This window comes from Fundulus heteroclitus, chromosome 6 (genome assembly GCF_011125445.2).
Source record: "Fundulus heteroclitus isolate FHET01 chromosome 6, MU-UCD_Fhet_4.1, whole genome shotgun sequence".
Classification (NCBI taxonomy): Eukaryota; Metazoa; Chordata; class Actinopteri; order Cyprinodontiformes; family Fundulidae; genus Fundulus; species Fundulus heteroclitus.
Window position 1 is genome coordinate 31,083,529 of NC_046366.1, and position 13,652 is coordinate 31,097,180.

General features: G+C 38.9%; 1 protein-coding gene across 3 annotated transcripts in view; it reads right to left on the bottom strand.

Moving 5' to 3' along the window:
* cadm3 (cell adhesion molecule 3) overlaps positions 1–13,652 on the bottom strand; it is a 171,224-nt gene that overhangs the window by 94,950 nt on the left and 62,622 nt on the right. The gene's annotated exons all lie outside the window — the stretch shown is intronic.

Here is a 13,652-nt window from a genome sequence, read left to right on the forward strand (position 1 = left end):
TACTTCCGTCTGGATTTTAGAAACTTTTTCTCTTGCTAACTCCGCAAACAGCCTCAGCTTCCAGCTTTGCTTTCTGGCAGATTTCATGTTGCGTCTTTTGTACCAAATAGTTGGGAAATTGGATTTGGGAATGAGATACAAACCAAACTTAACCGTGTCGCTGGCCAGCTCTATTGGACCCATTTGTCTTCAGTGACTGTGACATCTAATATTTGCAATTTAAGTGAATTACAATGTAGCTTTTGGATTTTCTGCATTTAAACTCTGTAGCAACCAATGTGCTGCTAAAGGGTAAAAATACTATGCAAACGAGTAAATCAGATCCAAAGTGACAGACATTGACACAAATTTACAACACATTAAAATCAACAGTTGGATTTTGAATATTACTGCAGTTAGTGCCCACTATTATGTAGCCACTTGGATTTTTGAGTTCGAATGATGAGTTCAATTTCTATGTGGAAGTCAAAATATCTGAGTTCTATCTTGAAATTCTTCCTTTACAGATCCCAAGCAGACCTGTTACTGGTTCTGTAAAGAGCCTTTAACAGTTACTATTGTTTTCTGGCAGACTTTGTTCTCCATTTAATTTACCAGAGATGTCAAAACTCAGACCTAATAATAAATAACGTAAACCTAACTTGACCGCAGAGCATTTGGGAGTTGGAAAAACAGCAGGTTAGGATCTGTGCTGTACTCAGTGAAAATATCTGATATTAGCTATTTCAGCTAACAACAATGCATTTGTTGTATTTTCTGTATTCAAACTCTGTAGCTAGAAGTATATCATTAAAGGTTAAAAAAATATGTAAGTGATTCAATGTGATCAGAAGAAACAGCAATTGACCAGAAATGGAAATGTGTGTATAGTTGAATATTAACAGCACCCCTGTTTAAGCATAAGGAAGCCTGCTTGAACTTTGAGTTCCAAGGGTATGATCCGTTTTTGTTTGAGAATCAAGAAATCTTAAAAATGCAAAAGTTCTTTCAGAATCCAAAATCCAACATGGTTGCCTCACATATAAAAGGCTGTGATAACTGCAGTAATATCTGTTGATTTGCATAGTTTGTATCTCAATAAATCAGTAGCCCACTTAGGGTGGCTACATTTAAAATTGTGAAAAACAGCAAACTTGGCAGTGACCATCACCCATCACAGCAGACAGCGCCCTGATCCATCCATCTCACACTCCATCCTAACACTACTACTGAACAACACACCAAAATACCTGGATGTGGATGTTTTTGATTTTAGCTGATCCTCCAATATGGGGGAAAAAACTCAGAGAACCTTTACAGTAACATTAAAATTCAACAACACTGCTTGGTGCCTAAACAGAAGGGACAGCTGCAGCAATCAACTGTTGATTTCCATTATTGTCCACTAGGGGCGTTCGACCTGTAACTTCCAGGTTGAGCGCCCCTGAAGGCCAATGTCAACATTGCACTGTCGTAAAATTAAACAGGCTCCCTCCGTGTTTTGGAACCTGATAGCAGACCAGTTTGGACCAGCAGATTGAGAAGTGATCGAGTTATTTGTAAAGACAAGGCCACATTCACCCCTTTCGATTAAATCCTACATCAGAGAAGCAAAAAGATGTCTGATCAGGTAAACGTCACATTTGTTTCGTTGTTAGGGCTAGAATGTGACCTAGAGTGGCGTTTTTTTACAGCTTTTCATCTGTCTGCTTCCTGACTGTGTTGCTTCCTTACAACGCAGGTAGACACATTTTTAAACACCCAATAAGCCCCGTGTTTTACCCTGAATCCTGCAAAAGTGTGTTTTCTCTAAAGCCTTTTAACTTCAGTGAACCAAAACAAATGTCCCCATTAATTCTTATTTGTCGGGCTGAAAGTTAATCATTGGCTAACAAGTAAATATGCAGGCCTATTTGTTATAGTTACAGCTCGTCCATTCAAGGTGCATGAAATTAAATCTTTCAGTGGTTTTGTGTCAAAGGAACACTGTGATTTTCAGACTGTTGCACATTCTGTAAAATCGTTGTAGCTCAATCATCGTGGAAAAGTGCTGCTAATTACTCTAAACAGTTGTATGCTAAAAATATTTGAAAGACATAGAGTAAGTTAGGGAACATTGTTAGAAAAAAAAGCTATATCCTCCAGATCATGTTGGATTGGGATTTCAAAACCTGAATTTAAGCAAAAATAATAATAATTATAATAATAATGGGTACATTAGGTGATTCTTAGCTGGCTCATTTACTGATGAATATATCTGTTAAGCAGAAATAAAATACTCTACAAACAAAATGGGGAAAGGTTTGGTCATCACAAGTCAGTTTTCTCTGAGGTCCTTCTCACTCTGCACGGTTTGACAACGATGCACCTTAACAATGGAATCAATCAAGCAAGCACAACCACAAAGGTTGGAAGGCTTATTTAACTGTCTTTATGACAATAATTGTCGGTCAAACCTTTTTTGGATGTCAAATATATGTAGGTATGATTTAAATTAAACTTTTTTACTAGCATCACTCACATCCCCACCGCACTCCACTCAAAAGTTGCTAACCCTGAGTAATTATTGTGATATTGGCTAGCAGGCTAACTCAAGCTAATGTACTGTCAATTTAAAAACATTCAACTTTATACAAAAACATCGTCACAGTTCTTCAAATGAAGGAATCCTCACCCAAATAATCGAGTAACCCTACAGAGTAAGAAGTAGTTTTTTTAACCAGATACAATTTTAAACTAGTCAAACTAAGCTCTCACACGTTATTAAACACGCAGCAAATGTTCATTACATTTGAATGAGTAGACAATTTGTCCCTGAAACGCTGCAATAAATGTTTTTATTGCTGCATAAACATTACTATTGAGCATGTTCTGCTACCTTCGCTATGTTCATCATTGTCTAATACACTCGTTTAAAGAAAAGAGGTGTGCTGAGTAAAGCTGCTGTCCCACTGTTTCTTCACGTATCGCGTGTCGTGTGCATGAAAAACGTGATATGTATTTTAGACGCGTAAATTCTACAGACTGCCACTATGTAATGTAAGGACCAATACTTTTACTGTGGCACACCCATCCAGTTCTTTTCCACAATTAATGATTGCCTGACCATCTTGGGCTGAAATTTCAATGCTCTAAACACTGATGTTTAGTGCCCCCAAATGGTCAAATAATTATTAGTTTAAATAGTCAGGTCTCAAGCCATTGTCAGCCAAGAATTAGGCATCCTGAGATGAGCGAATCTTCATCAGTGCAGACAGAGCATCTGCATAGCATAGCATAGCATAAGATGAAATGACACTATTGGTGTGTCCTGTTGCAACATTTACGTAGCTTTTACATGAATTCAATAGCAGTGCCACACACATGTGAAGTAAATATTGCATCTATGGGTCAGTTCACAAAAATCTGCTTACCTGGAGTTTAATGTGAATATGCTGTGGTTCAAGAAACTTTATTTACTTAAAGGTCCAAATCCTTATAAGGAAAGGCAGATGTGCAACAGTGTTAAATTTTGCTTTTGTTTTTTTTATGTTCTCTCAAAAGTCTAAACCCTATGTACCCTTAAACCAAGACTTGTCTGGGGAATCCTTTACCTATATGGACTCTCTGGAATAATAATTTAACACTGAACAGGATTAGAATTTCTTGTGAAATATTTTTCTGATCTTTACAAATTATTTTATTCTAGATCTTTCACTATAAACCCAAAAGGGATGTTGTGTTTAGCTGTTAGATTATTATTCAGGTGCATTAAATGAAAAATCAGGCAGAAGGAAACTGTGTGAAGAGAACTGAAATATTTAAGAGAAAGGTAAGTAAACAATGCCTTTGGACAAAATTTGAGGTTTGTTAATAATTTAACTTTGTGTCTTGAGGGCTTTTAATTTTAAATTTAAAAGTGTAGTTGTAATTCTGCTTTCAGGGGAACAGGATATAATTATAAATGAGGAATAAAAATGAAGAGCATTAAAAATAAACTTGTTCATCTTCAGCTAAGACATTTTGGTTTAATTCTGGAAGTTGCAGTAAATTTTTGAGGAAGCGCGAGTGCCTGCAGGTGGACAGACCAGTGCCATTATATACAGTAGGAGGATATAACTAGAGTTTTATGTGCTATTTTGAAATGTACAGCAGAAAGAGGAATCTTTGACAGGTGTCAGTCAAGTGTTTCACATCATCAAACAAACATCAACGTCCAGACAACGATAACCTGAGTGGAAACCAAAATCAGTTTTCAAATTGATGATTTAATTTACTAAAGGAAAAACAGTACACTAACTGACCTGGCTCTATTTCAGAGAGAAATGGCCCCTTAAACCTAATAACTGTTCCTGCCACCCTTGGCAGCCATAACCCTTTTGTGCCCCCTTCCACGCTGTTAGATGTTAGTGACTTATTTGTGCATGTGTTGTTGAATTCACTGAGCGTATTTATCGTTCATTAATAACATGCTGTTTTTTTTAAGATTGTTCAGCCTACTTCTTGTTGACAGATAAAGGCTAATAAAGGTATTTTTTTTAAATCTACAGGGCTGACAGTAATAAGATCTGGGCATGGAGAGTGAAACTGAGCTCATCTTTCCAAAAATTCAATTAATCAAGGAATGTAATTGCTTTATCACATAAGGCTAGGGTTGGTTGGATAGCTTTCTTTCCCCCCCTTTAACGATTGAAATCATAATTTTTAAATCTCCAGTTGGAATTTACGCATGTTACCTTTTTCTCATATTAAATGTTTTGGGATGATCAGACAAAGTTTGACAAAAAAGGCAAAAACGAGGTTCGTCTAAAGAGGGAAAATAAACGTCCCCATCTATGTAGCATACTCCCTCCTTCAGCTCTGACTTCTCCACCTGTTTTTACTCACCTCTTTGTCTCGGTGTCTCCTGTGCTTTTGGTCCTGCAGTATTAATGCAGGAACCCATCTGTTTTCATGCTTTCCCAGCTGTCTAATCTCATCTATTAGCAGGCCTGTTTTTCTCATCTCATCTACCCATCTATCCACTCACACGTCTTTCCTCCAGGGTATCCCTGGGTCCTTAAAAGGGTCTTAAAAGAAATTATCCAGAATTAAGGCCTTAAAGTGTATTAAATCATCCTACGTTGGCCACAGTTATCATATCATTCATTTCTGCCAAGGAGCGACACTATTCTTGTGCGGAACCTGTGTTAAAACAAGACAGGATCAACTAAAAATAAAGAAATAAAGAAAAGAGGCTTTCTTTTTTTTTCTTTTTTTGGTCATTGCATCGGCTTTAATAAACTCAGCTGGGCTTTATGTCCCTTAACAATTAATTTCCTGTTTTGCTTCATCTTTATCTCCGTTATAGTTGCAGAACTCTCATTAGCTCTGCTCCACTGGAACCAGACTGCTTTCCTCTGCTTTTGTTCTTTTAACTATTTTTTTTTGTCTTTCTAGTCACTCACATGCAGCTTTATGAAAAGATTTCTTAAATGTGGCCGCATGCTGTTCCCTTCTCGCCGCCTCTGTGAGCCGGGCTACCTCTCGCATGTGCAAAGCAGGGTTAAATTTGACTGATATCAAAAGCTTTGTTTGCCTGATAAGGGTTGTGGGGGCTTTGCCCGGGCCGCCGAGAATTAGATTGAATCGATGTGGCCCCGTAATTTTGTCGGCAAGATCAACATTTCATATATCACGACACTGGTGAAGATATTTCATCATATTTCACATTATTTGAGGGAATGGTGCGTTTTTATTATCTGATAAATCCAAGGTCTTTTTCTTTTCCTTTTTTTTTTCTCCTTCTTTGATATCTTCTCGGTTTTTGAAGCTCCTCTTTTTTTTACCCCTTGTTCTCTTGTTAAGCTCAGTTTAATGACATAGTACTCTCTTAGCCGGGTTAATATTCATATAAAGATTATGTATTTTTTTTTTTAAATCCAGCTACTTGGTGGCATAAAATGATTGTAATAAGTAAAATAATCACCCGTCCTTCAGTTCGTGATGATTCCTTTCTCTCTCCTTCATCTCTTAGTTCCTATACTGGACTGTCACTGTGAAGAAGTTCCCCTCATCATTTTGTTCTGCTATCTCTCCCCAAAACTGTTAGGCCACTTATTACCTCCCCTCTGCTCCAAAGCCCAGCACACGCTGAGCTGTGCTGGAACCAGACGGCAAGGAGTTCTGATTTTTCCCCATTTCCCATCTCCTTCTCCTCTTCAGCCCCTCTTCAATCAAGTCTTTTATTATCTTTCCTTTTCATTCCGGCTCTGGTGTATCCTTTATACTCTCGCCTCTTCTGTGTCCTGCTGTCTCAGCTATGAGACGAGGTGTCTGGGCTCTGCCGCTCGGGCCAGCGGCGATGACTTGCTGCTTCGTCTCAATTTATCATTTCCGAAAGTGGAGCGAAAGAGGAATCTTCAGTTCAACTTGTTACTCCGTCAGGACTTAGTTTTTGGAGCTAAAAAAATTTTTTTGTTTGTAAGTTCGTTTGATGTGGCTGATTCTGCTGGACTTTTCCTGCCTTAAAAAAAAACATTGATTCAGTGTAGCAACAAGCAGAATAGTCCTGTTAACTTTACTAAAAAAAGGTCCAAAAACCTTTTTTCAGGCAGCCGGGTGGTTTTCCGGAGCCGTTCTTTTACTTTTGTCGTTTCCCCTTTAGGAACCGGGCCAAAATTGGAGAAATTAGACCAGTGGCGGATTAGTCAGTTTGACTTTATGTTTGAAGACTGGGTTATCGCTACTCTTTTCTTTGGCAAGTTACCAAAATGCATAAATGAAGTTCAAAAATGAAAGGAAGTGAAAGAGAGCAGACCTTAGCGGAAATATCAATCACATAAATTAAAAGCAGCATGGAGATCTGCTTCTACCGTCGGCGGAGGAAGAGAGAGTGCTTTCCTTAAAGCCAAGATTTAGGAACATAAACCAGTAATTTTACAGTAAGATAAACACTGTGCAGTTTTATGCTGTTTATGTTCTGGAATAGCAATTAAAAGAAACACTATCGTAATCGCAAATGCTTTGAATATTAAAAATGTGTGGCTGTTACATATTTAAGTCAAGCTTTCAGTCGTTTGCAGAGGTCCAATGCAGCGAGGACTGTTCAGACTCCTACATTGAAGAAACTAAACTACAGCTACATAAACACATGGAGCAGCACAGGAGGGCCAGCAGCTCGGGGAAAGATTCAGCAGTCCACCTGCACCTCAAGAACAAAAGACACTCTTTTGACGACAATGATGTCCAGATTTTGGACATGGAGAACAGATGGTTTGAAAGAGGGGTGAAAGAAGCCATGTTGGTCAAAAGAGAAACGCCATCACTGAACAGAGGGGAAGGATTAAGATTCCAACTCCCCAGTATTTCCAGCTCGGTACTCCAACACGTTCCTAAAAGATTACATCAGCGTCTCATCATGATTCAGGTGACCAAGTACTCCACTCACACCAAGCAATAGCTTCTAACGACCCAGGACAGTGATGGTGGGTGATTGATTTGCATCTGACTGAGAATATGCCGAGGAGGATGGGCCTCCATGTTCTTAAAAACAGCAGAGCTCCAACTGCAGGTTGCTCAAGTGTGAAACACCAGAACTGACAAAGACTCCTGTGTAGGTGTCGAAACGTTTTCAGAAAGAACAAAGTGAAAGTCCGGTTGCCTCTAAAAAATAAAATATAGGAGAATGGAAACTAAAATATAAATGATTTTAAAAACAGTTGGACAACAAAGTTGAACTAATTGTGTTTCAGTAAAACAGTTTAACTAGAACAGTCAAAGGCAATCCTAAACAAACGTGTTTTTAATCTTGATTTAAAGGATCTCAGGCTTTCAGCACTTTTACAGTTTTCTGGAAGTTTGTTCCAGATAAGTGGAGCATAGGAACTAAATGCTGCTTCTCCATGTCTGGTTCTGGTTCTGGTTCTGGTTCTGGTTCTAGGCTGGACCCAGAAGACCTGAGTGGTCTGGAGTGTTGATACACTGATAACAAGTCTGTGATGTATTTAGGTGCTAAGCCATTCAGGGATTTATAAACTAACACAAGTATTTTAAAGTCTATTCTCTGAGATACAGGGAGCCAGTGTAAGGACTTTAGAACTGGGGTGATGTGCTCTCCTTTCTTAGTCTTAGTGAGGACGCGGGCAGCAGCGTTCTTGATCAGCTGCAGCTGTCTGATCCACGTTTTAGGCAGACCTGTGAAAACACCGTTGCAGTAATCAATTCTACTAAAGATAAACGCATGGATTAGTTTTTCCAGATCCTGCTGAGACACCAGCCCCTTAATCCTGGAAATGTTCTGATAGAAGGCTGACTAGTAACTCTCTTGATGTGTCTCTGAACATTCAGGTCTGAGTCTATAACATCCACTATGTGGATGTTACATATTTAAGTTAAGCTTCAAGTCCGCTGCAAAGTGTAACTGCTGTGAAATAATACTAAGCTATGCTGGAGAACACCATCTTGTAAACCCGGCAGAAGTTCTTTCTGCTGTAAGCGAGCAAACATGGGTGCCTGGACTACTGTGATTCTGGTAGCAGAAATTGTAATAGAAGAAGAATTGATTGTTGGTCAGTTATCAAGTTTTTTTGGGGGGGTTTGGACAGAAACTCATAGTCTTTCTCTCCTGCATGCTCACAGCTGTGATCACGAAGTTTGCAGGAAATTGTGAACCATAACTGCTGTAGAAGTGTTGAAAGTGAATGCTCTATTGTTCTGATTTCTTTAATTGTATTCACGTTCTACCTTTTGAAGTGAGTGGAGATCCTCCAGTAGTCCAGCAACTGGAGGAGAACCCTCTCACATCATTTAGGTAAGCAACACAGTTTATGACACGACCGTGGAAACACAATCTTCAGATTTATGAATATAATCAATTAAGCTCAGAATTTTTACAACAGCTCTACTGAGCTTTTTTTTTTTTTTACTTTTAGCTATTTCTTTTAAATGTCTTACTTAATCTTACTGTCAGGATTTAGTTTCACAACTTTTATAAAAAACTATATAAAAACTATATAAAAAAAGAAAAGTCCTACAACACCTTGTTTGCACCAGAAACTAAAGAAGCAATCACTGTTAAGGCAAAGACAAAACTTCTTTAGCTCCAAACAAGAAAAGCTAAAAAAATAAATTAATAAATAAATAAGGGAATCCCTCTAGAATTCAAGTAGCAGATTAGAAAAAGGAAATATTATTAGATTTTAGATATGTGCATCCAGATAATGTGTTTCTTTTAGCTTGCAGACAGGAAAACCAATAAAGTCCAAACTGTGAGGAAGGAAGATTCGGTGAGGTATCCAGTTTCAGGACCTTAATACAGGTTCAGTTTAAAGTCTGGACACATCATTTTACATTCCTTTTGGTTTGTTTTTTGCCTTTAGCATAGTTTCAATACTGAATGATTAATTGGGTGAAAAAAAAAAAAAGTCTTAGATTCTTCAAAAATATCAATATGCTGAAGTCTTTTTAAAAGTGTTGCTAGGTGATTGTGCCTGCTCGTATATGAACCGGAAATTATCTTGGAAGCCTCTCCTTTTTAACATAATTTGATCTAAGACTGGGATGTCTTCACAGAATAAGGGTTTTATAAATATTAGAGTATGCGTTAAGGAATCTCTATTCAGGGCAAGGCTACTCAGTTCAGGTGTGATCAGTCCAAGTGTTTTGGATTATGAAATGCAGTCCAGACAAATTAAAACAGTGAAACATTAGTGCCAGCAGGAGACCACGGCGTTGTTAGCGGCTAATGCTAGCCAGTGGCTATATTCTCACAGCACTAACAAACTGTTCCTAACTTGACCGTCTGTCCATCACTGCTTCTTTTTATCGTGTATGCAAAATGCTGCATGAATACGGTGGCATTTTAACACCTCATATACACCCAAATAAAAAGGCTTCAAATTAACTGTTTTCTGCAATTGCAAAATCTCTCACCGAAAAGGAATTTCAGCAATTCTTTAATCAGCTTTGGTGATTTTTTTTTTTCTCCATCATCCTGTGCTTGGTGGCAAAATAAACGTGGGTTCCAATCTCGGTGTTTTCGTCACATTCCCATTTTTGTAATTCCTCACGTAGTAAATTCAATTAAATTTTCAATAAAATTGTATTAATATAGCGCCAATTCATGATACATGTCATATCAAGCCACTTTTAAAAGTCAAATTCAATCAAATCATACAAAAAGTTTCCTCTTTCCAGCAGATTGCATCAAGTCTCTCCAAGCAGCATTCACTCCTCCTAAAAGAGCGTAGAGCCACAGTGGACAGTCGTCTGCATTGTTGATGGCTTTGCAGCAATCCCTCATACTGAGCATGCATGAATGGACAGTGTACAGAGTACATTTTCACAAATAGTTATTTTCTTGTAGCTATATCCGGAACGTTAAAGATTGTTTTCATGTTTTCTTCTTATACCCATTTTGAAGAAACGGACCTCTGTGTTGTGTCCTGTTTTTACCCCAAGGAAACACAAAGGTGTGGATTACTGATTAAAAGGCCCTGGGCCCTCTACACATATTCAAAAAGGTATAGTATAATTTTGAAAATGCTAATATGCTCAAAAAATTATTTTGGGGAGCACTAACTGTGTTGTGTTTTATTAAAAAAAACTGTTATTTAAGAAATCGGCAATTTTTTAGCACTGAATAAATGTACAGAAATGAAACGTTTTTTCAGCATTTCTCAGAGTGAGAGTAGGTCCCTGCAACATCAGGTAAATCTATTTTGAGACCCTTTACACATTTTCACCCTCCATCTCATCGCACCCCACGCTTTCCTGTATAATTGTTTTTTTTTTCTCCAACTTTTCTATTAATAATTGCCCTCTTTTTTCATATTTACATTTACCTACTCACACTGCTGTTATTCACCCATTTTTTCCCCCCACAGAACATCTTTCCCATCTCTGCCTCTGCTGCAGCCTGAACAGAGGAACAAATAAAGCGTAACTTGTTTCCATCCTCCACTTCTCGTTTAGCGCAGCTCCGTCTTACAGGAGGAGCCGTGCGTGTTGCTGCGCCGCACCAGGAGGGTGGGCTGTTTTGAAGGGACATCTTCCTCCTTTTCTCCCTCTTCCTTTCTTTCTCTTTATATGTTCTAATTCCACTTTCTCCTGCAATCCCCCCCCCCCCCCCCCCCTCTCCATTCGACTCAAAGCAGAGGTCCAAGTTTAAGTGTTGCATCAGAGCAAAGACAGCTTCTCTTTTTGCCTCCGTAGCGGAACTTCTCGCAGGAGTAACAACTTGCCGGTCCATCAATTTGTCCTCCTCTCCCTCCCTCCCTTTTTTTTCTGTCGCCTCTAACTGTTTTCCAAATCGTCTGTTGCGACAGCGTCGGCCCTCTGCGGAGAAAACTTCCCCAGTCTGCAGTCGGCTCCATCCCAGCTATTCTCGGGTTTGTCGCTGTGATTGTTTGGCTTCTATAGTTAGGCGCTAAATTAGCGCACGACCAAGTCTTCCGATCTCCACCAAGTCCTCTCTTCCTCTTTCTAATTCACCAACAGTACCATCGCGTCTTCCGTCCATCTGTGAACCTTTTTTTTTTTTTTTGCCTTCAATCTTGCCCAGCTTGTTGTGTATTCCAGAACAGACTTAAACAGACTGCAAAACGGAGACTTACTTTCATTTATTTCAGTCTTTTTGTTTGCTTTGCTATAAAAATGGTTCCCACGACAAATAAAGGAGACCATAAATGGATCGCCTTTTTTTTTTAGGCGTCCGGGTTGCAAACGGTGTTTTATCATAGAGATGAGGCAGCAAATCTTGAGGCGTGGCTCTTATAATTGGACACGTTGATGTGCTTTAATTCGTCAGACTCCTTGTTTTGTTTGGGCCTTGTGTTTTCTTTTGTTGCATTTATCGAGCGCTTTTGGCTCCCCGGCAATAATACCAAATCCCCTGTTTGCTTTCTCGGCTGCTCAGAGTCTTTGTGTGAAACTTCTTCGCCTCAACAAAGCTTCTGACCCTTTTATGTTCAAAGTGGTTGTTTGCGACTTGTTCGACATTAGTGTAGCGACAAGCGTCTTAATTGCAACTTGTTGGCTGAAAATTAGATTTGTACAGATCTAGCGCGTAAGTGTGATGTTTTCCCCTTTGCCTTACCATGCTTTCGATTAGTGGACTCCATTTATATGTGTAAGATCTCCCTGAGATGCTTCTTGCTTTAAATAAACGAGCTCAAGTACTTTCAAGCTTCACAGAATGGGAGCTTTATTTTTTTCCCCTCATATTTTCCCTTTCAGACCCATCAGCAGCGTCTTTAAAGGAACATGTCATGCTTTTAAATCCTTCCTTTTCACATTTAAATCATTCATTTGTGGCCTATTTAAAGTGGAGTTGCAATGTTTTGGTCTGAATACCTTGCTATTGTTGCCCCTCAGCCCCTCTTTTGCCCCATTTGGAGGTGCTTCTCATTGCAGCTCGTTTTGGTGCTGTCTCTTTAAATGCAAAGGAAGCACCTAATTTTTGTAGTATGCTGAGGGACAGTGTAATTAATTATTTGGGGTAATAAACCCAACAACTGAAGATTTTGACTTATCCTCTCGTAGCCTTGGATGACAAAATTGCAGCAAAAACATAAAAATGGCAGATTCACAAAATTTGTAGGCTAGAAGTCCATGACCTTGTTTAGCAGCTCTGCGGCAAATACTGTAAAAGTTAAAAAAAAAACATAATAGGGAGGAGAGAAAACTGAACCAATTGAAAAATATGACCCAAACCGAGTAGAAAGATATCTATGCAGCATCTGGAGGGACTGAATTCAACTCTTCAGCACTCCTAGAGACTCCAAGTGCTCAGCAAACTGTATTTAGGTGCTAAAAAAGTAAATTCTGCATATGTCCCATTTAATGTTTTTTAAGTCAAAAACATTGTTTGCTCTTGAGTGCACAATTTTTTTTATGTCCAATCACATTTCAATCATGTCATGGCTTCTTAAGTACAAAATTATGTTGTCAAGAAGTTTTTTTCACATTCCAAGCCATTTGTCTGTAGCTGAAACACAGCAGTTTCCTCCCGATCAGCGATCAATGCTGGCAGCTACCAGCAGAGATCGAGCGTAATAAATGACAGCAGGACTTTTCGACGCTCACGTTTTCAAAATTCTCAGTCAGTTCTTTTATTATTATTAAATTTTTTTTGGCTACATTTAAAGTCAAACAAAAAACTTTACTGTAACTCAATGGCAGACCTGTCTGCGATGGATTGATGGAAATCTTTTATATAAAACTTTAAAGATTACTGTGAATGGTGCAACTTATCTTTAGCAGTTGAGGGAGTAAGATAAAAAGGGCTTTTATATTATTTATAAAGCAATAAAACAAAGTATTTTTCTCCCCTTATCCCAACTTGCTTGGTTGGATTCTACCATCTGGATTCATGAATGGCTGAAGCTAGGCCATGACAGGGAGTGAAGGACAGATTTGTCCGGCCAATGCACTGCCAACGTCATCTTGAAACCACTTAGCATTCTCAAACAACTTCTGAGCACCATCTTCCCAGCTGGTCCCCTGTAGTAACAATCCATCTGGCACGTTACGTTTATGTGACCGCCGCGGCTAAAACGAAGGTAGCCATTCGTCTGAAACGCAGGAGGCGGCGCAGATCTGCTGTAGCGCTGAACAGATCGACCTCGTTGAGCCGGGGCAGAAAACCTTGTTTTCCCTAGACATGCTGGATCGATCAACGCCAAAGCAAACGTTAGTTTCAAAAAATATTCTGT